General features: G+C 42.3%; 2 long non-coding RNA genes across 4 annotated transcripts in view; one reads left to right on the top strand and one right to left on the bottom strand.

Annotated features, from left to right (window-relative positions):
* The first annotated feature begins 9645 nt into the window (after positions 1-9645).
* LOC308317667 lies at positions 9646-10440 on the top strand. The gene is made up of 3 exons (XR_013964287.1): positions 9646-10125; positions 10203-10343; positions 10418-10440. It is a non-coding gene; the product is annotated as an uncharacterized lncRNA (long non-coding RNA).
* The window catches only part of LOC308317665, a 93045-nt gene continuing 77865 nt past the window's right edge, over positions 10439-25618 (bottom strand). Inside the window, exons 1-5 of one of the 3 annotated variants that reach the window (XR_013964283.1) lie at positions 24801-24919; positions 23385-23543; positions 23110-23259; positions 11095-11119; positions 10439-10579 (exon numbers count right to left, since the gene is read on the bottom strand). This is a non-coding gene — a long non-coding RNA (uncharacterized lncRNA). Of the gene's footprint in view, positions 10580-11094; positions 11120-23109; positions 23544-24800; positions 24920-25618 lie in introns of those variants that run through there. The other 2 variants (XR_013964284.1, XR_013964282.1) reach the window with 2 other exon arrangements.

Here is a 25618-nt window from a genome sequence, read left to right on the forward strand (position 1 = left end):
GTGAGTTAAGTTAGTGTGTGGGGTTTTAAAATCTGCACTTGATAATTGATTGCAAGTGACATTACAATGTTTATGATCAACAGCAGACGTTATGTCAACCTCCGGTTCAGTCATAGGTGATAATAAAGCACTTTCATCAGTACACTCAATATTGCCGGTGTGAAAATACTGTTCTGCAATCCCATCAGACATTTCTGACAATGAATGTTTAGCCTGCCTGTTTGTGCTGTAGACATCTGTGTTTGATGTTGTTGGAATTTCTATTCCAGAGTCTGCAATAGTAACATGACTGTTATCCAGGTTGTCACTGTGAAATCCTACAGGAATGAGTTCATACATGCATGTTGGTAACGTCTCAAACACCAGTTGGCACTCAATAATCCTCTTAATCATATCTTTCAACTTTGTGAATGTAAGCATTACAGCAGTGCCTAAGTGTTGATAATAATATTGACATGGTAATCCATCAGGACTTCTAGAGTGTGGGTCAAAGAAACCAAATTGTCCTGATCTGTTCCTGAACACAGCAATTACTAAACCACTCATTACCAGCAATGCATAGTTCACGTCTTTTAGCAAACAGCTAAGTCCTGCTTCTAGATTTAGGCACTTTTCTGCATAATGAGATGGAGGGTCTCCAAAGGTTCCATACTGGGAAAGATCATGATGCTTTGTTACATGGTAGTCATGGTCGCGGGCAGACACTTTGTCCGGTAGATCATCTATAGCTAGATGATCATGAGCAATTTTATTCTTTATTTTAGGTAAAGATGCACCATCTTCACCTTCGTGAGCTTGTAGATCGGCTGTTTTTCTGACTTTCGCATCTAACTGACGCTTGACCTCTGTGTACATGGTGTCGCCCTTTTGCAATACAAGGTCCAGGTTTGCTGCTGTAATGTGTTCTTCCTCATGAAGGAATGCCAGAAATGTTAGAGAACTACAGGCACACTGCTTATTCCTGGAAAAGACATGGTATTTAGTGCTGTTTTGACTATGAGATGCTGCAACACTTGTCTCATCAGAATGGCCTTTGTGTTTAATACGGTTAGATGTCCTTGGTACATGTCTAACTTTAGGCACATGTTTGACAGCATCAGTGGAAGACATCTTCTGTAATGGTGTTTTATTGCTGTGGGGTGCACATTGTATTTGTTGACCTGCTGTGACATTGTCAGAAACATGCTCTTTAACCCAGTGTGTTGTTGTTGGAATTTCTATTCCAGCTCGTGGTGACAGGTCGATGGAGTCGGCAATAGTAACATCACTGTTGACCAGGTTGTCACTGTGAAATCCTACAGGCATGAGTTCATACATGCATGTTGGTAACGTCTCAAACATCAGGTGGCACACAATAATCCTGTTAATCATATCTTTCAATGTTGTGAATGTAATCATTACAGCAGTGCCTAAGTGTTGAGTATCTTCATTATATGGTAATCCATCAGGCCTTCTAGAGTGTGGGTCAAAGAAACCAAATTTTCCTGAACACGGCAATTACTAAACCACTCATTACCAGCAATGCATAGTTCACCTCTGTTAACAAACAGCTAAGTCCTGCTTCTAGATCTAGGTACTCTTCTGCATAATTAGATGGAGGGTCTCCGAATGTACCGTACCGGCGAACATGCTGTGTTACGTGGTAGTCATGGTTGAAGGCAGAAACTTTTCCCGGCAGTTCATCTGTAGCTAGATGAGTATGAGCAATTTTATTCTTTGTAGGTAACTGTTCCCCTTCGTGAGCTTGTAGATCGGCTGTTTTTCTGACTTCTGCATCCAACTGCTGCTTGACCTCTGTGTACATGGTGTCGCCCTTTTGCAATACAAGGTCCAGGTTTTCTGCTGTAATGTGTTCTTCCTCATGAAGGAATGCCAGAAATGTTAGAGAACTACAGGCACACTGCTTATTCCTGGAAAAGACATGGTATTTAGTGCTGTTTTGACTATGAGATGCTGCAACACTTGTCTCATCAGAATGGCCTTTGTGTTGAATACGGTTAGATGTCCCTGGCACATGTCTAACTTTAGACACCTGTTTGACAGCATCAGTGGAAGACATCTTCTGTAATGGTGTTTTACTGCTGTGGGGAGCACATTGTATTTGTTGACCTGCTGTCACGATTGTATCCTTAACACAGTATGTGATGTTGTCAGAAAAACGCTCCTTAAACTCCTGCTCACCCATGGGTCCTACACGCTTTTTAAGATAATGTGTCAAATTCTTAGATAAACAGTCTTTATGGCAATGCACTTTAGCATCCTTCTGTTCGCTCATAGGTGATACAGCACTGTCATCAATACACTTGCTTGTTTGATATTCTGTACAATGTCCTACAATCACATCAGACATTTCTGACAATGAATGTTTAGCCTGCCTGTTTGCATGGTGTGTGCTGTAGACATCTGTGTTTGATGTTGTTGGAATTTCTATTCCAGCTCGTGGTGACAGGTCAATGGAGTCGGCAATAGTGACATCACGGTTATCCACGTCGTCACTGTGAAATCCTACAGGCATGAGTTCATACATGCATGTTGGTAACGTCTTAAACAACAGTTGGCACTCAATAATCCTGTCAATCATATCTTTCAATGTTGTGAATGTAATCATTACAGCAGTGCCTAAGTGTTGAGTATCTTCATTAAATGGTAATCCATCAGGCCTTCTAGAGTGTGGGTCAAAGAAACCAAATTTTCCTGATCTGTTCCTGAACACAGCAATTACTAAACCAGTCATTACCAGCAATGCATAGTTCACCTCTGTTAACAAACAGCTAAGTCCTGCTTCTAGATCTAGGTACTCTTCTGCATAATTAGATGGAGGATCTCCGAATGAACCGTACTGGGAAAGATCATGATGCATTGTTACATGGTAGTCATGGTCGCGGGCAGACACTTTGTCCGGTAGTTCATCTGTAGCTAGATGAGTATGATCAATTTTTTTCTTTGTTTTAGGTAACTGTCCCCCTTCGTGAGCTTGTAGATCGGCTGTTTTTTTTACTTTTGCATCTAACCGACACTTGACCTTCGTGTACATGCTGTCGCCCTTTTGCAATACAAGGTCCAGGTTTGCTGCTGTAATGTGTTCTTCCTCATGAAGGAATGCCAGAAATGTTAGAGAACTACAGGCACACTGCTTATTCCTGGAAAATACATCGTATTTAGTGCTGTTTTGACTATGGGATGCTTTAACTCTCGTCTCGTCAGATTGGCCTTTGTGTTGAATATGAGATGTCCCCGACAGATGTCCAACTTCACTATGACTAACCTGTTTGACAGCATCAGTGTAGTACATCGGTTTCACATCATTGCAGCTGCGGAGCCTGTGGGGACCATGCATTTGTTGACCTGGTATCACATCGTCAGATAATTTCAATTTAACCCATCGTTGTTTTGTTGCTTGACTTTTTTTCCCTTTCCTCGGCATGGTAACGTTTTGTTCTTGTAGGCTATTTGTCACACTGGTAAACCTTAAATATTGCGTATAAGTTTGTGCTTTGCAATGTTTTTATGGTAACTTAATAGGGACTACGATATTCACAAATATCTTCAGAGAATGTAGTGATTGATACAGTAGGCTATAGTTCACTATGAACTTGTTCTATAGACACCCAGAAAATTATGAAACAATTGTTAATATAGGACCAGACGTCAACTGTAGTTTCACAGAATTCTACGTAATATACCAGATGTGAGCTACTGAAAACCACAATGCAATCTCAATCACTGAGGGACATTCACTATAGTACCAAACAGAAGCAAGTGATTTGTGTCACGTCCACTTACAGGCAATGTTATATAACCAGTGACCACAAATATGAACAGGAAAATAAGATAACAGGAATTGATTAGTGCAGCAGACAAAATTTAATCGGTGTAGCTATAAGGTAACTATAAGTATATGCAGTTCAAATATAGATATGAAACACTACTTTTGTAGATTTAGTATTTGATCAAAGATTTGATTAAACTATGTATGCATAAACTGTACTAAGGAATGTGGAAATTATACCATTTAGTTTTGAACCAATGAAATTATGTACAATTTTAACACAAGCAATAACGTAGGTTACGTAGGTAACCACGGTTATGTGAGCGATTGGATCACTCCAATATATGATAGTTCCGTCCGCAGGCGGAGCGTCGAGCGGACTTACCGATGATCCCGTGCTAACAGCCACGGGAAAATGACGTGTGAGTGAGGCACCGCCTCCCGAGGTTACTTTGCTCGCACACGTCATTTCCCCTTCCTCGTACCCTTTCCGAGGCGCGATAGATCACCGCGACTATAATTGGAGTGATCCAATCGCTCACATAACCGTGGTTACCTACGTAACCTACGTTATGTAGCGCTATATTGGATCACTCCAATATATGATAGTACACTACCAGATCAGTCGGGGACCTATCAATGAGAACAAGAGCCAGGCCCTCCCGGTGGGAGCGGCCAGCCCCAGCTCAATCACAAAGAGGGGCCCACTGTCTCCGAAGGAGCAGAGGCCACCCCTAAAACGGCTTGTTCCAACCGGTTCTCAGGGACCACATTGACGCGGTAGAACCTGGTGAAGGTACTAGGCGACGTCCAGCTGGCTGAGGCACAGATGTCCGAAAGGGGGACACCCTTAAGCTGCGCCCAAGAAGTAGCCATGCCCCGAACCGAGTGCGCCACCACCGCGGGCGGCAGAACCTGCCCCGCCAAGTGGTAAGCACAGGCAATTGTATCAACAAGCCAATGTGAGAGTCTTTGCTTTGAGAGCCCTTGGCCCAAGACTCTATCACCATAGCATACGAAGAGCTGATCAGTCAGTCTGACCGCCTTCGTTCGCACAACGTAGGCGTCCAAAGCCCTCACCGGGCAGAGGACGTGAGGAGCATCACCCGAGCCCTCCCCACTCAATGGAGGGACATAGGCAGACAGGTGAAGAGGCCGATTCACATGTCCCACAGACAGAACCTTCGGCAGAAAGGAAGAATTGGGTCGCAAAGTAACACTCGATTTACCGGGACCCATCTGGAGACACTCTGCGCTCGTCGAGAGCGCATGGAGCTCCCCAACCCTATTTGCAGAGGTGACTGCCAAGAGAAACGCAGTCTTCCATGAAAGGTGCTGAAGAGAGGCAGTATCCAGGGGCTCGAAGGGAGGCTTCCCGAGTGCTGAGAGCACCAAGCCAAGGTCCCACGTGGGGACCTGAAGAGCACTCACTGGGCGGAGGCGCCTTACCCCTTTCATAAAGCGTGACAGCAATGGATGGTTACCCAGCCGTCCGTCAAAGCCATCAGAATGGCATGCAGAGATAGCGGCCATATACACCTTTAGAGTGTTGGCCGCCCTGCCCTCGTCCAGCAGTGACTGCAGAAAGTGTAGCACAATCTGAACATCACAGTGCTCCGGGTCAGCACCACAGGTCGCGCACCAATTGCGGAACCGGCGCCAACAAACCTGGTATGTTGCAACCGTAGACGGGGCTCTGGAACTCTGCAACGTATGTAGAACTCCCTCTGGGAGACCTAGACCCGACCCCCTGCGCCTCTCAGGGGCCAAGCCCATAGCTGGAGGCGACCGGGCGGGGGTACCACAGGGCTCCCCGACTCTGCGAAGCAGGTCGGGCCCCTGGCAACTGCCATGGTGTCCCCACGACCAGAGACCGTAGCACCCTGAAACAAGGGCGTCTCGGTCAACGTGGGTCTATCAGAAGCAACCAATGACCCTCCATCTCGACTCTGTCCGGCGTTGCCTGGATCAGAGGAATGGGGGAAAGGCATAGAGCCGTGTCAGCGGCCAATCGCGTCTCAAGGCATCCAGACCCTGGAGAACTTGCCAGTGAAAGCCAACTGGGGCAGTGAGTGGTCTTCTGGGAGGCAAACAGGTCGACCTGTGCGCTCCGAACCCTGGCCCCCAGTAGTTGCCTGACCGGAGGGTGGAGACAATCCCCCCCTCTCGGTCCATCTCTGGACAGCCTGTCCCCCGCGGAGTTCTGGACCCCCAGGGCCTCCGCAGCCTGGAGAGATGTGAAGTGAGCATGAGCCCACACTAGAAGCTCCCGCGTCATCTCGTGGAGACGGCGGGATCTCAATCCACCTTGATGGTTGAAGGCCACCACGTAGTGTTGTCTGCGACCAACACATGCCGGCCTTCCAAACACTGAGGAAAATCCCATAGAGCTAGGCGCACAGCTCTGAGCTCTAGGACGTCGACGTGTCGGACCATCCGTCCCAGGTGGAACCGGTGGAGAAAGGACAGAATACTTTCACTGCTCTGTCTGTCCTGGCTTGGCCGGCACCGTGGAGCGTAAAGACCAAGTGTGCAACATAGGAGCCCAGCAGCATGGCTGCATTAAGGCGGGCCACAGCGGCCAGGACATTAACGTGCCGTTCAGGAGCTGGTGACTTGTCGACTCGTCGCAGGTCCCAGCAACCATCGTACTTCTCTACGGCGTCTGACAGCCGGAGTGCCCACAGCAGGGAGACTGCCACCGCCGGTGGGGTCTTGCCCATAATCTTCCACACTCACAGGTGGGAAGCGGCCATCCCGGTGCTGCACCGTCCCCGATGGGGGAGGCGATTGTGACCAGGGAAGGAGCCTTGTGGGTCGACGGCCTCTAGCCAGGATGCATAAAGCGAGCCAATAGAGCCCGTCAGGTCGCAGGCTCGACAGCGCAAGGGGAAAGGTTGACTACCTAGTCACCTCCCTACTAAGTCACGCCTAAATGTCGTCGGGATCGGACTCGAGCCCGCGACACGCTGTCGGGCCGGGATACCAGCCTAGATGCCTGGACCACAAGGCCGGCCCAGGCCGGAGTCCTGCCACCACTGGGTGTGCATGCTCTAGACCCAGGCAACAAAGCAGACACAGTGCCCGATGGGCTGTGGCCAGCTCTAAGCTAACAAGCAGCGAAGGCTATCGCCAAAGCTAGACTGTATAAACCCGTATCACACGTCGTATATCAGCCTTCGGCTTATACGGGTGACAGGACAGAAATATAATATGTACAGTATATTATATATAAAGCTTTATCGCACTTATTCAGGCGATAGGACAGAAGTATAATATACACCGTCCCCGATGTAATGTAACGTACACATACACATCAGACTTCACCACACACCGTATATCGGCCCTTGGCCTATACGGGTGACAGAAGCCAATTATATAGCATTTAAAGCTGCATCAAACACCGTATATCGACCCCTGGTGTATACGCATAATAGGGTAGAAGTATAATACATAGTTACTGTGTAACGTGCAATATACTGGCAAATAAACCTCAGCAACCACCGTATATTGGCCCTGGCCTATACGGGTGATAGTCTACAGACAACAGTCACCTGTCAGCTGTGCAACACAGGAACACATAAGCTGTATCACGCACCGTACATTAGCCTGTGGCTTATACGGGTGATAAGACATTATATACCCGGTTACCTGTGTAACGTATATAATATACAATATATGCTATATCACACACCATATATTGGCCTAGCTTAAGCTCATATGGGTGACAGCACAGAAAGAGTTAAATATACAGATAAACAGTTACTATTGAACTCACAAATGTATAAAGCTTTATCACACCGTACGTTAGCCCGTGGCTTATACGGGTGACAAGACAGAGAATATTATATACCCAGTTACCCTGTAACATATATAATATACAACATATGCTATATCACACACCATATATTGGCCTAGCTTCAGCTCATATGGGTGACAGGCAGCACAGAGAGATATGATGAACAGTTACTATTGAACTTACAAATGTATACATAAAGCTTTATCACACCGTATATTGGCCCTTGGCTCATACTGGTGACAGCACAGAAAATATTATATACACAGACACCCGTGTACGTATAGAATATATAGTATAACCATATCACACACCGCATACTGGCCCTTGGCTCATACGGGTGATAGAATACCAACAAGAGTCAACTGTGCAACGTATAAATATACAAGGCTGTACTACACAGTATATTGGCCCTTGGCTCATACTGGTGACAGCACAGAAAACATCATATACGCAGACCTGTGTATAGAATATACAGCGTAGCTATATCACACACCGTATACTGGCCCTGGGCTCATACGGGTGATAGTATACCAACAGGAGTCAACTGTGCAACGTATAAATATACAAGGCTGTACTACACAGTATATTGGCCATTGGCTCATACTGGTGACAGCCCAGAAAACATCATATACGCAGACCTGTGTATATATAGAATATACAGCATAGCTATATCACACACCGTATACTGGCCCGGCCTGGGCTCATACGGGTGATAGAATACCAACAAGAGTCAACTGTGCAACGTATAAATATACAAGGCTGTATCACACAGTATATTGGCCCTTGGCTCATACTGGTGACAGCACAGAAAACATTATATACGCAGACCCATGTAATGATGTACGTATATACAATATAACTATATCACACACCGTATACTGGCGCTTAGCTCATACGGGTGATAGAATACCAACAAGAGACAACTGTGCGATGTATAAATATACAAGGCTGTATCACACGCCGTATATTGGCCCTCGGCTCATATGGGTGACAGCACACAAAGAGTTAAATGTACAGTTTCCATGTTAACTTCATAATATGTGTAAATAAGTATAATATACAGTCACTTAGTTGCAATGTATAGTATAGAGAAACTGTGTCACACCACTTAGTAGCCTTGGGCTTTACAGGGGTGACAGAATACAAATAACCAGTTGCTCATGAACTTACAAATGTACAAAGCTTTATCACACATGATAAAAGCCATATGATATACAGACACTTGTGTTAATGATATAGTATAGGAAGACCTTATCACACACCGTTTATTAGCCTTTGGCTTTATACGGAGGGACAAGACAGGACAAAACAAGTAACAATACTTTGTGTAGTGCTTGTGCAACTGCAATGTGAATTAGCACCGCAGCCAACTGAGCTCTCGATCTCAGCTGTGTGCCTGGTGTACTGCGTCATGTGAGCGGTCGATTTAATACCCGCACTATTCTGACGGATTTAAATCGCCACAGCTCCTCACGGAGAGCGAGTCACAGTAACGAGACGGGGGGAGCAGAGAACGCGTGGCGTCTCCTTCTTCCCCTGGGAGACGAGTCACTATAGCTGCCCAGTGGGCTAGCGAGACACGCTGCGCACCGTCTATAGGGAAGGCGTCCGTTCCCGAAAGTGAGAGCCGGGAGGGTAGGGACCGGCAAAACAGACAGACAGTACAGTACAACGAAAGACAGCTAGTCCAACAAGGGCAACCTCCTGACGCCGCGGCACGGGCGACCGGCCCGTGCCACCGTAGCACGGTGGTGTTTTTAGCTTTAGCCTCAAACACACTGATACAAAGAAGGCAACTCAGAGAGGAGCCAAGCTGGCTGCTCAGAGGGAGTTATACGCTTCTTACGGTAAATACTTCAGTCCTTACCAACCGACTTACCGACGTCGCCGAGGAAAGAAAAGAGGAAGGGGAAATGACGTGTGCGAGCAAAGTAACCTCGGGAGGCGGTGCCTCACTCACACGTCATTTTCCCGTGGCTGTTAGCACGGGATCATCGGTAAGTCCGCTCGACGCTCCGCCTGCGGACGGAACTATCATATATTGGAGTGATCCAATATAGCGCTACATAACCTTCAAGTAGTACTGAATAGTCAGATTAGTAATTCAATATTCAGTGGATATAGGCTAAATATATTGATGATTATGTAAAATATTTATTTTTAATGTATACACTCTTTAAATATAGCAGTTACTTCAGTTGATGGAACACTGTTCAATAGAATGCACTCTGGATTAGTACAAAGTGTTCCTGTCGGAGTTGCAAATAGGTTAATTATCACAAACAGAACTCTAAACAAGCCTATCAAACTACCATATATTTTGTTTTTATTTAGTATATTTTATTATAAAGAACCTGAACAATGACCGGAGCGTGGTCTTGCTAGGAGTACAGACTACTAATGTTAAGAGTATTTAATTCTGAACAGATTGTGAAATGTGAGTGCTTTGATGATCGTGATCCAGTATCCAGTACGTAGTCCAGTCCTGGTTCAGTATGTAGAGTGCAGACACCAAGCTGATGAGTTGAGGCTGAGTTCGTATCCGGATAGTTGGCCAGTTTGTATATCAACGTATATCAGTTTGTATATCAATGTCAACATCAAGGATTGGTATATAAGGATTGGTATATCAAGGTTTGTATATCAAGGGTTGTATATCAAGGGTTGTATATCAAGGGTTGTATATCAAGAGTTGTATATCAAGGGTTGTATATCAAGAGTTGTATATCAAGAGTTGTATATCAAGGGTTGTATATCAAGAGTTGTATATCAAGAGTTGTAAATCAAGGGTTGTATATCAAGAGTTGTATATCAAGAGTTGTATCAAGGTTTGTATGAGGTATGACCAGAGCAAGTCTCAAGAGTTGCTCCCAACTCTGAGACTTCTCCGAGCGAGAGAGAGAAAGGGTAGAGACAAAAGACAGAGGCAGAGAGATAGCAGGGTTTGGGGTGTTGGGTTAAGAGGAAAAACAGGATCCACTGGAACCCAGGGTTCACTGCACAAGGTTTACCTGAAAGAAATAATATTCATAGTCACGTTTATACAAGTATATCAGTAACATAAATGCATAAGCAAGATAGTAGAAAAAACTTGTAGGTCTGCTATTTTTGAAAAACAAACTACTGACATTTTTTAGAATCTGATCTCAGGTCAGAATGGGTTAATCAGACCAGTGTGTGTCCAGTGGAAACCTCGTATGAATCTGATCTCAGGTCAGAATGGGTTAAAGGCCTATTCATAGTGTGGATTTTCGGTGGCGAGGTGACCACTGGAGCTGAAATAGCGTGGAGCGGTGGCGAGTAAAAACAGAGAGTAGGGCTGAGGTGGTGGCCGTGGTAGGCTCTTCACCGCAGCTCAGTGACGTCATGTTGTAGTTCGGTGGTCACCTAACCACTGAAAGTCCATACTAGGAATAACACCTTTGTGTGTCAAAATTGTGTGTGTGACATCACTTCTTGCACCTATATTCAACTTGAATACAAATATTGTGTAAAAACATTATCAGTGTTGATAACTAATACTTACTCAAGTGTAGCACAACAGCAACCAGCTACGTCTGCAGAATGAAAAGGAGAAAATCAGCAATTACTTAATTGTTCAAAGAATATTTTTATTTTGTTGAGATCTGGCACCAGATTCTACAATATGTCTTCCAAAACCTTATCAGTGGTTCTCAAACCATTTCATGTCAAGGAAGGACCCCGAGAATTATCTGTATTTTGCCACAGACCCCATCTGAAAATATGTTGTAGCAGGGACCCCCCCAGAAGCAAAGATTTGAGTTAAAGAAAACAAGCTACAAGCTCGTAGCGCAGCACTCAGAGCATGTAGATCTGCCATTTTTCAGGTAAAGTTTATAGTCATGGTTAAAAGCTATAGGGTGACACAGATGTATCCTCAGGTCTAATTGGGTTAATAGACCATTTACAATCATTTCCTGGTAAAGGAGTAAAGTCCAATGCACACTGCTGCATATTTATAACTAAATGGCTTACATTGTAACAGCTTGCATTCAATCAGTCTGCTCCAATTTAAACACTTCACAGTTTCAACCTATCGTTCAATTGGCCATCACTAACACATTGCTATCCTCTGCGACAAAGTGGGTAGGCAGGAATGGTGTCATCTTATGAGTATTAGTGATGACCACTTAAAGCTAGGTTGACAGTTGGTCATTTAAAGCAGTGGTTCTCAAAGTGGGGTCTGGGTTTTGGAAACCCCCAGGGTTCCTTGAGGGGGTTCCCAGCAAAAAGAGTTAATGTAGCATCTAAATCAATGCAAGCACTTCAACATACTTTGGCCATTTGAAAATAGCAAATGAGCATGCAGTTCTGTTTAAAAAGAAAAATGTGTTCCTGGCACATATTTTCATACTTTTTTTGGGGCCCTTGAAATCAAAAGACCTTATTACTTAATATCCTAAAATACTAAAACGTCAACCACATTAAATCAGTAAGGCACTGATTTCACATTTACACGGGAACCCCTTTTGGTGTTAGCACTATGTTATGCTTTAGCTATTTAAAAATAGCAGATCTACAAGCTCATAGCGCGCGCTACGAGCTTGTAGGTCTGCTATTTTTTTTTAATCGAAGAACGACTGACAGAAACATAGCTTTTTCAGAAAATTCATTTTCAAACAGACATTTTGTAGAATTTGATCTCAGGTCAGAATGGGTTAAATATGGTTTGTATTCAATCCACTGGGAGAAAAAAGTATTGCACCTGTACTACCTGCATGATGCATGTGAATCAAACCTGTAAACCTCAGTAGATTTGTGATCAGCTGGTAAATAGCATAGCTCTGTACATTTTGACATGAGGTGTTGCGGTAACACAAAATGCACCATTTATCTACACCTCATATGTCAAAACACGTTACCAACAAGAATCTGTATGATGGAATACCAAGGGTGTGCGAGACAATAGCAGCGAGGAGAATGAGACTAGCAGGACACAGACACCCAAGCTCAAAATCTTGGCCACTTGTTCACTCACAGTAGCATGGCGGCATCACCGTGAAATGAATTGGTGACCTGCTGAAATAGGTGACAATCGTGTAGACATCATATAACGTCAGTGTCCGAACATAAATCATTGCCGTTTGTTTGAGTGCGAGTGTGTTGAGTGTGAGTGAACAAGTGGCTGAGATTTTGGGCATTGGGATTTGGCATTAGAGCTGTCAGCCAGCATGTTAGTATAAGGATGTCCCACATTAACTTATGTGGACATACTCAAGAACAAGGCAGGAGCACAAAGCACCAATGAGCTGGCCAGATCTATGGAGAACCAGGATGACTGGTCTGGGACGACCTAGAGGTGTTGTGAGCTGAAAATCAGACCTGCAAGCTCACATTCTGGCCATAGCTTAGTGAGTAGAGGCCACCGGGTAAATTGAACGTCAACCGTTCACATCCCACATTGTGAGCTTGTAGATTTAATTTCAGTGATTGACGATGCATACATCTGGGTTAAATCGTGAGGATTGTACAGTCCAATACAGTTTAGCGTTCAGTGATTCTCAACCTTTTTAACTTCATGGAACCCCCAGTTTGATATGCATTATGCCACAGAGCCCCATTTGATCCAAATTTATCTATATCTCTGGGATCCCAATCTTCACTGTAAAATGCTGTGTCAATGTATCGCCCTGTGTGAAGTGTGGAAGAGAATGCAAATCCCATATAGGTCTATTCACCCACACCCGACACTTCACCAGAAGCAGAAAACCATAGACAAAAGGTAGACGCATCTTCCGGCTCTGAATCTCGAGGGAGGCGATATTGGTAAGCTTTCCCCGAGATTCCAGTGATGTTTGGTAGGCCATTCATGGCCATTTATCTGCAAACATTAAGCTGATACATTTAATACTTACTCAGAAGGTAGGGTGGTGTCGTTTGATCTGCAGATTGAAGGAGATAGAAGAAATTGATCAGTTTGTAGTTGCTATACATGCAGAATTTGTATTTGTTCATTTCCATTCTTTTCTTTTTTAACCCATTGTGGGCGGGAACTTTTGGTGTTGGCATTATGTTATGCTTTAGCTATTGAAAAATAGCAGATCTACAAGCTCATAGTGTGCCACCGAGTGGCGCGCTACAAGCTTGTAGGTAGGTCTGCTATTTTTTTTAAACCGAAGAACCACTGACATAGAAACAGCTTTTTCAGAAAACTGTCAAGATGTGGAAGACATTTATAGAATCTGATCTCAGGTCAAAATGGTTTAATAAGAATTTGAAGGTCTTCAAAAACCATAGGTTAGGTTCAGCAACATTTTCTGTTCATTACCTGCATGATCAATGCATAGAACTCTCAGTAATATACCTCAGTAATTGTTTTGTGGCATCAGCTGGTAAACAGCACAGCTCTGTACAATTTAACTGATATTTCAGCATATGAGGTGTTGCATGCCGAATAAGGCTTATCTACAAGCACAGTGTGTTGCAAGCTTGTAGATCTGCTATTTTTTTTTTTTTAAGTAAATTTTATTCAAAGAGTATGACATGTAATTTTCACAGACAGAGAATATGACTCTTCGTTTTTTTACATTTTCTCCCACAACTCCTTTCCCAGTCGTCCCCACCCACCCACCATCTTTCCCCACGAGGCCAGACATACAAACAACATATAAACACAGGTATAAAACCAATAGGTTGAGTACAAAACAATACACACTACATACAGTATATACACAGGTATAAAACCAATAGGTAGACAAGATACTAAAATACAAAGAAAGGGATCATATGGTTATGATTAATAAACAACTTCAATGGGGGGTAAAATTAAGGGTAATAATAAAGATCTGCTATTTTTGTCATACAATACTAATAAGGGACAGCAGAGGGGCACAGCGTTCTACATGGAGGGAGGAATAATGTGATCACATTCTTGCTGCAGTCAAGTGAGTGGACTCCAGCAAATCCCAGTAACTAATAGTAATAGCCACCATGGACGGGCAACAGCTTCATGTCCATGTCTCACAGCACATGCATGCTAAAATGACTCCACATTTTAACTCACTATTTCTCATTGAAAACAATGCTGAGCCTGAAACTGAACTCAACCGGATTGAACCATTTCCATGTCTGTTATGCAAAACATCCACTAGATGGCTCTGTGGCTTCACACACCATGATATACAAGTCAGACAGCTAAATCACTCTATGTGGGCTCTGTTTTGCCAGAGTTTCAACGGTGAAATTGTTTTTTGGGAGATGCTCACCTTACTTTGTTATACCAATATGTCTGATAAAAAATAAAAAATAAAGGCTGAAATCTTAAATGACAGAATCTGAAACAAATCATTCATTTTATCTGCATGATGGATAAATAGAACTCTTATACCACCGTAATTGTTTTGTGCCATCAGCTGGCAAACGGCAGTTCTGTACACCGGGTGGTACACAGGACCAGTGATTTCCAACATTTTTTGCTTTGAGGAACCCCCAGTTTGATATGCATTTACGCCACATAATGCCCAATTTGATACAATTACTTTAAGCAAATAATCAGTTATTTGTTTTCAAACCCTGAGCGTTCGACCTGAGCAGTCGCATTCCCAGGAGCTCTCTCCAACCAAGAACCGGTAGCTATGTTTTCAACTTGTTCCGCCTTTTACCTATTCTTCATCCTATGGATTACGGACGCATGCTTTAATTCAACATGGAGTTTACACCAAGAAGAGATGGAACGATACGGAAACGAAGCAGAGGAGTTTGAGTTTCACAGCGACTATTTCCTCCTAAATGGTTTGGAATGCAAACACATTTCTTTTGGGTCGGCGGCGATTCATGGCCTGTTAACAGCGAACCCGAATCGCAAGTACAAGCCCCCGACTGGCAAAATGGATCGCAGAACTGTGATTATTTTATGCCTGTTGCTATCGGGAGACATTCATTTCAATCCTGGACCGGTTACACGATCACAAGCGGTCTCACAAGCGAGACTGCTCCTACAGCAAGAGGTACTTCCGCAAGCCACAGCCGTTTCCATCGCAACGCGCCACGGCTTCCAGAGCGCCGCCTCCATGGACTTGACCACGGACGCAACTCCAAGATCAGCCTGGGAACGCTCTCCAGCCTCTCCCCCACAGCATACAACCAACGCCAGCGGACCCCCTTATTTCACCGCGGGCGTTATGTTTGCTGAAACCAACCCGGCTGTGATCGAAACCGAGGAACACCCCCCCCTCCCCCACACCCCCAGTCAATCCAGGACTACTGAGGACAATGGCATTGACATGTGCAGGACATGTCCTGACATGCACAGTCAATCCAGGACTACTGAGGACAATGGCATTGACATTCCACCGCCCCTCCCCACTCACACCTCAGCCACGGAAATTCCACCGCCCATCCACATTCACACCTCAGACTATTTCAACACCGACGAAATTAACACAATCGTCGAAACCAACGGCCTTCATCTGTTTCATTTGAATGTGAATAGCCTCAGTCGCAAACTGGCAGAGATCAGACATCTATTTCAAAACGGTAAGGCAAACATCCTGTGTTTTTCTGAAACTAAGCTTGACGAGTCCACTAAGGACCCAGAGATAGAAATAGAAAACTATACTGTCATTAGGAACGACAGAAACAGGCATGGTGGTGGCGTGTGCATGTATATTCACAAAGACACTGAATATGTTACTCGTACTGAATTACAGCATGATGAAATTGAAACTGTGTGGGTTGAATTAATTTTCAAAAATGCTAAATCAGTACTAGTTGGCACCGTCTATAGACCGCCTGATCAGCACGGGTTCTATGATATTCTTGAGGGGTGCTTAGCTGGGGAGGAATCTGTAGAGAAAATCCTGATTGGCGACTGGAATACGGACATGCATCGTAAGGAAGTGCCTGTGTTTAAATCGTTTAGTCGGCTCTGTGATCTGCATGGTTTCAGCCAGCTAATTACCCAACCCACAAGAGTGTGTGATTCTACTCAAACTGTCATTGATCTCATTCTGACCTCGGACAAATCCAGAATCTCCAAGAAAGGGGTTATTGTATGTGGGCTCAGTGATCATTTTATGATTTTCTGTACCCGCAAAATACAGAAACTAAAATTTGACTGTCACAAAACAGTCATATCTAGGGACCTCAAAACCTACTCTAGTGAGGCCTTTAACCTAGAACTGGAGAGACTGGATTGGTCCGATGTGCTCAGGAGCTCACTAGTCGAAGAAGCATGGCTTGGCTTTAAAACCAAATTTACAACAGTACTAAACAACATGGCTCCTCTGAGAACCATCAGGGTCAAAACCCGCTCGGAGCCATGGATGAATTCGGACATACTGACTGCAATGAAAGCCAGAGACAACAAATGCTCTGAACTTCTTAAATGCAAGTCCAAGCTAGCTAAGCGCTTCGACAGTGATCTCCAAACCAAACTGTGCATCCTTAAAACCCAATGTAACAAGCTAAGAAACGGTGTAATTGCCATGACCAAATCAGCCAAAAGTAACTTTATCAATGATAAAGCCGAGGAAATAAAAAACAATCCTCGGGAGCTCTGGAAGCTACTAAACAACCAACTAGGCTGTGGTCAGAAACTTAAAACCAGGTTTACTAACATAAACATCAAATCAAATAACACCCTCATCACTGACAAGGTTGATGTAGCCAATCACTTGAACATCTTCTTTACAAACATTGCAACAATGCTGGTTAACTAACTGCCCTCCCACTCTGGGCGTTTTGGTGTAGAGCACATCAAAGGCTTCTACAAAAACCTAGGTGTTTGTAAAGATGATTTTAAAATGACAATGGTAACAACTGAGGAGGTACTTAAGAAACTGAGTGCCCTCCAACCCCACAAGGCCACTGGCCATGACAATATTCCCTCCAAATTTCTCAGAGACTCAGCCATTTCCATAGCTCCAGTCATCACCCACATAGTTAACCTCTCCATCAAACAAGGACAGGTCCCCAGAGATTTTAAACTGGCCAAAGTAACCCCCCTGTACAAAAAAGGGAGCAAATTAGAACCCGGCAACTACCGCCCTATTTCTATTCTAAGCTCCATCTCGAAAGTGATGGAAAAAATAGTCTATGAACAGGTTGAAAAGTATCTTGCCACTAATAAATTGTTGTACGAGTTCCAATCTGGTTTCAGAACATCCCACTCCACTGACACATGCCTTCTCTATTTGAGCGACCACATCAAACACGAGGTGGATGCTGGAAAATACTGCGGCATGGTCATGCTGGACCTCCAAAAGGCTTTTGACACCGTGAACCACTCCATACTGGTTAACAAGCTTAAAGCTATTGGTTTTGATAGCACATCAGTGAGCTGGATGCAATCCTACCTGGAGGGGAGAGAACAGATGGTAGAAGTGAACGGAACACTGTGTCCCCCCCTCCCAGTGAGCTGTGGCGTCCCACAAGGAAGCATACTAGGGCCTTTACTGTTCCTAATATATGTAAACGACATGACTTCAGCTTGTGACTGCAACTTGTTCCTGTTCGCAGACGACTCAGCACTGCTGGTCTCGGACAGGAACAAACTGCAGGTTGAAAAGACCCTCAGCTCTGAACTCGGTAGAATCTGCACCTGGCTCGCTGATAACAAACTATCCTTACACCTGGGAAAAACTGAATCCATTCTCTTCGGATCAAATAGTAATCTCAAAAAGGCAGATGGCTTCTTGGTTAGAGTTGGTGATGATATTATCACACGGAAGGATCAAATTACCTACCTAGGTTCCATCCTGGAGGCCAATCTTTCCGGTGATAAGATGGCCACCAACGTAATCAAAAAAGTCAATCAAAGAACAAGATTCCTCTACAGGATCTCCTCACTGGTCGACAAAAACACCTTGAAGACCTTAACAGGAGCCCTTGTACAAGGTTTCTTTGACTATGCATCCACCTCCTGGTACCACAGCACCTCAAAGGCCCTTAAAACAAGGCTCCAGACCTCCCAAAACAAACTGGTCAGGCTCCTACTTGGCCTCACCCCCCGAACCCACCTCACCCCTGCCCACTTTGACAGGCTGGGATGGCTTAGGGTCGACGACAGAGTACAGCATCTTGCAATGGGTCTGGTCCACAAGATTAGATACACCACCAAGATACCCATGTACCTGTCTAAATACTTCCTTAATGTAAACGAAGTCCACACCCACAACACCAGAGGGAGTGCAACAAACCATGTACAACCCAGATTCGGCACAAACAAGGGACTAAATTCTTTTCGCTCCTATGCGACCATAATGTGGAACGCCCTACCAACAGTCATTAAGACATGTGAATCCCTTGGCTCCTTCAAAACTGCTCTCAAAGGGCACCTACGGATGGCTGCAATTCGAAACTGGCCTCTGTAAAAGCTGAATTTGTATCTGGATTGTACTATGTTTTTGTATGGACGTGGTGTTGGGTGCCTGCACATATGCACACATGGCATCAACGCATGGTGTTGTGTGCAGGCGCCCTACACTCTGTCTTTGTACTATGGATTGTACTATGTTTTTGTATGGACGTGGTGTTGGGTGCCTGCACATATGCACACATGGCATCAACGCATGGTGTTGTGTGCAGGTGCCCTACACTCTGTCTTTCGTTTTCTTTTCTTTTATCCCCCTGTTCCCCTCACTGTATATATACTTTTTTTCCCTTTTCGCTTCCTATATGATGAATTCCTGTTCTGTTCTTTAACTACATAGAAGTGTCTATTTGTTTGTCTCTAAATGTTTTGATGAATTGAACAATGTGGACCCTGTTGTAAACAAGTGTAAGGCTTAATTGGGTCGTCCACTCACAGTTAACAGTCTTTGTATTGAGTTTGTGCTTGAAATGTACTGTAATTCTGCAAACTGTTAATAAAGATTTCAATCAATCAATCAATCAATATTAAGTAAAAAAAACAAGCTCACAACTTGCCATCATGCAAGCTTGTAGATCGGCTATTTTTGAATGGCCAGAGTATAAAAGACTTTAGTAATAATAATGTATATCGGCAAAGTAAAATTGTTAATTACCTTCATGGTGTCATGTTTTTGTTCATTAAATGAATGATTGTTTCAGTTTATAAGAATACACATGTTCTTACTTGTAAAATGAGTAGTCACCAGGAGTGACGGAGGGTCGCCGGGAGGGAGGTGGGGGAGTGTGAGGAGATAGAGGAGAAAATAGGTTAAGATAGGAATAGGTTAAGATACTCAGTTCTCAAAACCATTAGCCATAACATTGTTTACATCATACAAGAGATCTAATATCTCTAAATATTATGATGAATTGAACATGGTGGAGCATTACAAGTGTAATGCTTTATGGTATATTCCACAGTTAATACTTTTATATTGAGTTGTGCTTGAAATGTACTGTAATTTTGCAAACTGTTAATAATACTGATTAACGGTGTAATAAATTCATAGAACTGACTACTAACAATGTAAACATTACAACAATTAAACTCAAACGGACACACAGCACCGGCACGCTCTAAATGCAACATGCATGATTTAACGATAGCTTGATTGTTACTTCGCAAATTATAGCTCAAACTATGATAGCCTAGTTGGCTAGCTCAATATAGAGTTGTGAGTCTGACATTACAACAATTTCACTGTTCCGCCCCGATTTAGAATGACTGAACGTCATAACAGTAACAGTTTTATTTGCTTTATCTTTTAAACAAACTGCCTACGTGAGTACGTGTGTTGCCGCTCGAGCCTCGTTGCACGCTATCCTTAGCCATTAGCTTATTGTTAGTACATAAGTTAGCCTGGCCAACATAGCCTGATAGCATGACTAAAACGTAAATAAACGAACACATAAAGACACATACTGGTGCCGGGTGCTGAGTAATAAACTGGGTTAAACGCAATTTGTCCATTTAGGTATTACATTGTACTACTCCATCTATTTAAAGTGACCATAGCGATTAGCGACCATTTACCTTGAGTTCACAAGAGGAAGTGATGTAATCCGCGGTGTCGCAGATACGGGCATCCGCCCAAAACGCCGTGCCTTTCATACATTGTCAAGATAAAATAAATAAATGGACAGTTGAACGTTATCTGGATTCAATATATATAATTACAATTGTTTTATGAAGACAGAAAAGTACTCACGTTTTGTAAATAATCCAAAATGAAGTTAATGAAACATTCTGTTCCAGTAAAAAGTCCAGAATTCAAAATATACTAAAAGCACAAGTGTTGGTATCAAACTAGAAAGAAAGTACTCTTTGTGCAGAATGTGTAATAATTACACATTCTGCATCGAGTACAATAATATGTACTATAGAATATATTTTAAATAGCAGATTGATTTATTAACAGTTTGCAGAATTACTGTACATATCTGTCTATTCACTGTATATATATTTTTTTCCCTTTTCGCTTCCTATATTTTAACTACATAGAAGTGTATTTGTTTGTCTCTAAATGTTTTGATGAATTGAACAATGTGGACCCTGTTGTAAACAAGTGTGAGGCTTAATTGGTCGTCCACTCACAGTTAAGTCTTTGTATTGAGTTTGTGCTTGAAATGTACTGTAATTCTGCAAACTGTTAATAAAGATTTCAATCAATCAATATCAATACAAAAACTGTTAGCTGTGAGTGGACGACACCTTAAGCATTACTTGTTTACAAGAGGGCCCACCATTTTCAATTCATCAAAACAAGGGACGTACGAATATACATAGGCCTATAAGCTAGTCTATTTTCAAATGACCAAAATGTATAGTCTACTGCTGAAGCGGTTAATGTTTTGTAATATATATATATACATATACAAGTACGAACATGTTTGTACCAAAAGCTTTACACCAAATATATATATTTTTTAAAATCCTACAAACTAACTATAGTAGCCTAAATAAAGCTGTCAAAGAAATGTTGTTGGGTAAAAATACAATATTTGGATCTGAGACTGTAGTGGAGTTAAGTAGCCTCCTTAAGTGAAGTACAAATACCTCAAAATTAAGCAGCCTACAGTACTTACGTAAATGTACAGATTCACTGCACCATTCTGCCATTATTGAAAATCTGTTTTCAATTTTCTCGCACATGCACGCATCAAAAACAATAGCCTACCAATTAAGATCAGCCCGAGTAATATTCTTATTAAGTGACACGTGACCATTGATTTGATTTGAGAATATAAATTCAGTGGTAACGCTCTTGTATTTAAGTACATTTATCTATTACAGATTGTACATTACCTGTTAAACCGTGAGGCATTGATAGACTATAACGTGTACATAAACTTCAGATTAACAGTTCAAATTACATAGCATTCCGAATATTGATGCATTGCTGCCTCCTGCTGGACATTTTATCCACAAGCAGCGCTAGTACTTGACAACGGTTTTAACCAAGTGCATATTGAACATCAAATTTGAAGTCTATCAAATGAATTGCAGATTCATAATTTGATGATTTGCCATTTCGCTCTAGCTTGTGGAGCTGACAACTAATTTCACCCACTTCTTTACATTTGTAAACCTGATATGCTTCCATTTAAGATCATAATTATGTGATCTAACACCATTTTGTTTTCAAGTGACAAATCTGCACAGCATGCTGAACATACAAATATTTCTAGTCCCTCTTATCAGGGTTTCACTGCAACACCATTTTTTACTTATTTGAATAGCCTTCAATGTCTTTGATCCAGCGAAATGGCTCAGGTGATACATTCAGTCTAGGGGCACTACCACATACATATTGATAAAAAATATACACACAAAAGTTGGTCACTATCAAAGTGAGTGAGACAACCACAGTGGATAGCTGGCTAACACCTGCTCCAATATAAACCATACAAATATGCAGTATGAATAAAATAAACATACAACACATTCTCATTTCTGTCACATAGGCCTACATGGAATCTGTGTGCAAACATGTAGTGGAAAAAATAACAGATCAGTTTTATAATTAGTACTTGTCTTTCAATGTTCACTTTCAACTCTGTGAAATAGTTAGTATACTGAGAATATATAGTTAAACTGTCCCTTTACGATCTTTGTTGGGTACATGATTAGGGCCGATTCATACTCCTATTTTAGAGCCGAATAAAAGTCAGTTCGGCGCTGTAGAGCCTACAATGTGACGTCATTTGAGGTTCGGGTACCGTCCTAAAGTCAGCTCTTCTGTGCTAATGAACATTTCTGACGAGCCGAAATCATTTCGGCACTACAGCTCTGAAACAGCAGTAAAATAGGAGTATGAATCAGCCCTTAGTTTATACTTTTAAGGGGGCGCATTATGCTGTGGCACAAAGTTATCCTGTCACCATGGCAGATGAGCAAGTGGGAAAAACCCTACAGAACACAAATTATACAACCATCAAGGACTGTCAATACAATAATGTTTTTGTGTAATTATATTGCCTAGATTTGAATATCCTATATAAAATACATGTTCTCTAGGCTTACTCATCTGAACCCTAATCACAAATATCATGTTTGTACACCAGTGAAAGAGATGACCCTGTGAGTATGTATACATGTCGGACAGAAACCCTGTAAAGATCAAAAGATGTGACACAATTTCAGCTTGAAGATGAGGTATTTTTTCACCATCTTCATGGAATGTAAACTCTTCTTCAGCTCTTGCAACAGCTCCTCTTTTACACTTCTCCTTCACCCGTTTACATTTCTCTCCATCTCAGCCTGGGCTCCTGTCACTGCCTTGCTCACCGCCTGCCTCTTCTCCATCTCTGAACGCAGCTGTGGCAGACAGAGACACACACATTTGTATTTACTCTACATGTGTTGTGAGGACAAGATATTAGGATGGCATTGAAAATAAAGCTGGCGTTGGCTATTGAGAAAAAGCAGATATACAAGCTCACAGCGTGTTACTCTGTGCCACGCTGCAAGCGTGTACATCTGCTATTTTTGAACATTTTGGTCTGCGTCGAGACGACAGCTTCTCAGGCTGCTGTATTGGGGCATGAGGAGACGGGGCTCTCCTGGCTGAGGATCACTGCTTCCATCTCAGGCCCTGGATCCTTGGTGTGATGGAAACACAAGAGAAATTTAGTGGAAATTTGCTCCATGTATGTGCGCATGTCAACATACGTAGTTTCCACATTAACACAATCGGCACTGGGATTTCTTTCAAAATAGAAGCTAGGGGTGCCGGGAAGATATGGCCGCTTTTACTCTGTAAGCACCCCCCACCCCATTCCAGACATATTTTTGCTTGCTTACCTCACAAAGATTACGATAAAGTCGCTGATGATCACTCGCTTCATGTTTTCATTTTCAACGTGAGGCATGTTGAATTCAGAAATTAAGAGTTTTTTCTTTGTGAGAGGTAAACATTATCTATTGATTGATTGATACTTTATTAACAGCCTTTTGGCCACCCATAGGCTTGTTTCCATTGTGGTCTTCTGTATAATATCGGAATCGGTCAGAATCTGTATCTGCAGATATATAATCAGATGGGATATCGGTCATAATTTCATAATGTGCACACCTAGAAATTAATTTAATGGAAGATAATCAAGCATTGTGCACATGTGTTAATTAGAATAGATGTTCTATAATTAGTCTATATTTGTATGTGATGTGTAAGTATAGCAAAACTGTGTACATTATACCCACACAAATACATTTCTAAACTCAGTTATATTTACGCTAGTGTTTGGCATTATACACTAGTCACTAGTATGTCTATTAGCAAGTGTATATCGGAGAACATAATGATCATGATGTTCATGTAATGTATCGTTTACTGTGATGGCTACAACATAACTGTATGATAAATTAATGCTAATAATACTACCAATATTATAGATTCATAGCTCACCATATGGTCACGAATGTTTCAATTGTGCTCGGGCAGGTATTAGCAAACGTGAGCACTTTATATTTGAACTATGAACGTTTATGCAGACTTTGTCATTCAAGTTCCACCATGACAGATAAACCAACCACAGCTAATATAGCTTACTGAATGAGATGCGGATGAGAAACGTAACATAACATCAGATTATAACTAAGGATCCGTGGTAATGATTCATGATCCAATAAGCTACTTTATCACATAAACACGTGCATTTAGATTTTACCAATTGACATAGATTGTATCGTATTTATAGTTGAAACGTTAACCTGGCGTTAGCTAGCCAGCATTAGCATTAGCGCTAGTGTGACTTTAGTCTAACACAACTACATAAATCAACATTTGACGAGAGCTACGGACCACGTTAAATCATTGTATTTACCCATAATGTCACACATCTATTGATTATTCTTACCATAAGCTTGTCAAGGATTTCATCCAACACCCACATGCAGTTGACCCATTACCACGGGTGTCCAACTCTTAGAGGTCCAACTGTCCAATATTAGTTGTTGTGCATAGCTCAGGCATAGCTATGGCAAATCAGTATCACTATTCACTTCCGGTTCAAGGTTAAAATAATTCTATAGGAAGGTTACCTATTTTCATTGATGCATATATCAAAGTATTACAACTATTTTAACCTGAAATACAGAATAGCAGAAATCTAAATCTAAATAATAAAGGTTTACATTGAGCATCAACTTTCTAACCGTTTATATGACTTTTTTTTTGCATAGTACTGTATATTTGTATATATTTGTCATTAAATGTCCCATGAACTGAATAGGAAGGACTCCAATATATAACCAATTAAGCCATAGCCCTTTCGTGGGTTTTAAATCCTCTTAGCAGACCTTGTATTGAACTCTATTTAGTGTACTTTTTTCGGCCAACTGGTAATGAAGTTATAATAAAGTAGGCATATTCAATAAATCAAGCAATGACATTCATTGTCTGTATTATGTTATTAAAACAGTGAAAGAGTTGGTCTTTCCCCCCTGAAACAATGTGTGAGTCTTGGTTGGGATAAAGAAAGCAAGTATTATTTAAGTAGTATTAAATTTATTTCGTGAACAAGAAATAATGAATGGATGAATGAACATACAATAGGCCTAATAATAAAATAATAATAATAAAACAATAAAAAGCAAATATTTTGCACGTAGCCTATGACCCCGTGCGGGGGAGAGGGTAGGCCTACGGTGCCCCAAAATAGGAGAGGAAAACACT

Source organism: Protomyctophum bolini (genome assembly GCF_963924005.1).
Source record: "Protomyctophum bolini genome assembly, chromosome: 6".
NCBI classification, from domain to species: domain Eukaryota; kingdom Metazoa; phylum Chordata; class Actinopteri; order Myctophiformes; family Myctophidae; genus Protomyctophum; species Protomyctophum bolini.